Below are 2,309 nucleotides of genomic sequence, written 5' to 3' on the forward strand. Positions count from 1 at the left end.
TGGAGATGCAGGGGATCGAACCCTGTACCTCTCGCATGCAAAGCGAGCGCTCTACCATTTGAGCTACATCCCCATTTGATTTTTATGATCTCGTTTACCAATTAGGTTCTATTAAAATTTTCAAACCAAGAGAAATAAATAAGCGAAAGTCACGAACACCATCATCGAATTGTTCTATGGTTATGGCCCTCATGTATAGTGATTTTCAGAAAATTGCCCTCGATTTTCTAGGTATTCTTGGGAACAGAAACAAATCATATTTTGTAGGGGTTGTGCTCTCCTTTATTTTTCTGATTTTTTTTGGAATAAATCGAGTGTGTAGTATTCTTCAAGAAGAAAAACGTTTTCTTTTCTTTATTTTCTTAATTGTGATGGCAAAAAAGCAAACTTAAGTTACAAGGACAAAAATGATCGTTTAGATACAAAATATAACAAAACTCTAACCCGTGGCAGAGCGGAGATTTCAATATCTAGACTATAGACTCAAACGGAGTAAAAAAAATTGTGTTTGGTTGGGAAGAAACGGACACCACATTTATTTGCGCTGATTTTGGGCATTGACTTTTTGAAACTCGATTTCCCCCCCCAATCTCGTTCCCTTTCCCTGTCGGCGCGACCCGGCGCGCCGTTTGACTCGCGAACAAAAATTTGTATTATCTTCTGTTGCTATAGGAACACCATACAGAATAAGGATCCAGAAATGTGTAAAAAACTCAAGAAATAGAAAACCCATGTTAAGAAATATGGTGAATTAAAAAATATATATATATATTTTTATATATATATATTTATATTTTTTTTTTTTTTTTTTTTTTTTTTTTTTTTTTTTTTTTTTTATATATATATATATATATATATATATATATATATATATATATATATACCATACAAAGGCTGTGTGTATCATCTTGAGGGTCATATTTGGGAGAAAAATCATGATTCTGTTACCTCATTTATCCATGGGATCTGGATACTTGGCTGCGATGATATCCAGGAGATTTTCCAAATGGAAGTGAAAATATTGGTTTTCATGATTTTGGATGAATAACGCTTAGGTCCTTATGAGACGAAATTTTACTTTCATCCCCTTTGACTGGCAGAATTTTTCATGGATAGATGATACATGTGTGGTATTGAATAAAACATATCGGTTTACATTTGGTTTTTTTCAATACAATCAGAACCATAAACATTCGATTCCATTTTGACTCCCTTGATCATAACTTCTTTATTTTCATAGAAATTGAATAATATTTTGACAAATTCGAATGGACCATACAAGTGTAGTCGCCGGAGGCTTCGTTGCATACGTAAAAGACCCATGCCGCAAATGTCGGTCAAGATGTAAGGTAGTCATGGCAACAAAAACCACCAATGGTAGGGCACGAGATACTCGGCACCCACCCCAAAGATATGCAGAGCACATCCCCAATAACCCTGAGATTGACCAAGTCACTCAGTCACTTAACATGTTTGAGTAGGACATTGCCACTTGGCTAAACTGAAACACATCTCTACCATATAAACCCCACTATTCACCTTAAAAAGGTACATTCTCCATTATTCACAGTTGATATTTTGATGCAACCTACAGCCAAAGTCTCCCCACCTATTGTGCTACCACTGACTTAACCATCGAAAGATGTTTCCCAGACTAGCCAAGGTCAGGCACATTCTTTTACAAGTTCACATTGCACTAAAGGAGGGCAGCATTCAGGTTTCGGATGCAACAATAAGATACATGCTTGGAATGTGGATGTCTTAGAAGTTGTAGGGCACAATCAAGAAACCTCTTGGATCGCTTAGGACATGAGCAACCTCTCGATGCTTTTGCTCAGTTGGATTTGGTTGTCAAACTCTCTTTTTAACTTCTCTTTTCTTCCCCTATTGGACTCTAGGATAATCTTTGAACTATATGGACTCTAGTATAATCTTTGAACATGCCTCTTGTTGTCTGTATCGATCAAATGATTTTAAGAGAGTTATGAATCAAGTAATGTATCATTCTAACTAATTTATTTTAGTGCAATTCAATCGGAATCGGAAGACGTATCCAGATATATCGTATTGATTGTATCAAATATAAATACGTATGGACTAGTATCGTGGGATACTTTGAAACACATCAAATAGTTTGATCAGAATTCCAACAAACAGCTAACCCGTTTTAACGGTTTGATCAGCTCTATTTCCACTATAACAAATCAAATAAAATTGAACACAACCAGATTGAAATTATTCCAAAACCCGAATACTGACCAAAGAACACTAATTGTGCAACACTAGCTTGCCACCAAAGAAGAATCATG

At 35.6% G+C, this 2,309-nt stretch overlaps 1 non-coding gene across 1 annotated transcript; it reads right to left on the reverse strand.

Annotated features, from left to right (window-relative positions):
• On the reverse strand, positions 1–73 carry TRNAA-UGC (transfer RNA alanine (anticodon UGC)). Its single transcript has one exon. It is a non-coding gene; the product is annotated as a tRNA-Ala (tRNA).
• Positions 74–2,309: the final 2,236 nt, after the last annotated feature.

This window comes from Hakea prostrata, chromosome 10 (genome assembly GCF_041222555.1).
Source record: "Hakea prostrata isolate BN-2017 chromosome 10, UWA_Hpros_2, whole genome shotgun sequence".
In the NCBI taxonomy this organism is placed as follows: Eukaryota; Viridiplantae; Streptophyta; class Magnoliopsida; order Proteales; family Proteaceae; genus Hakea; species Hakea prostrata.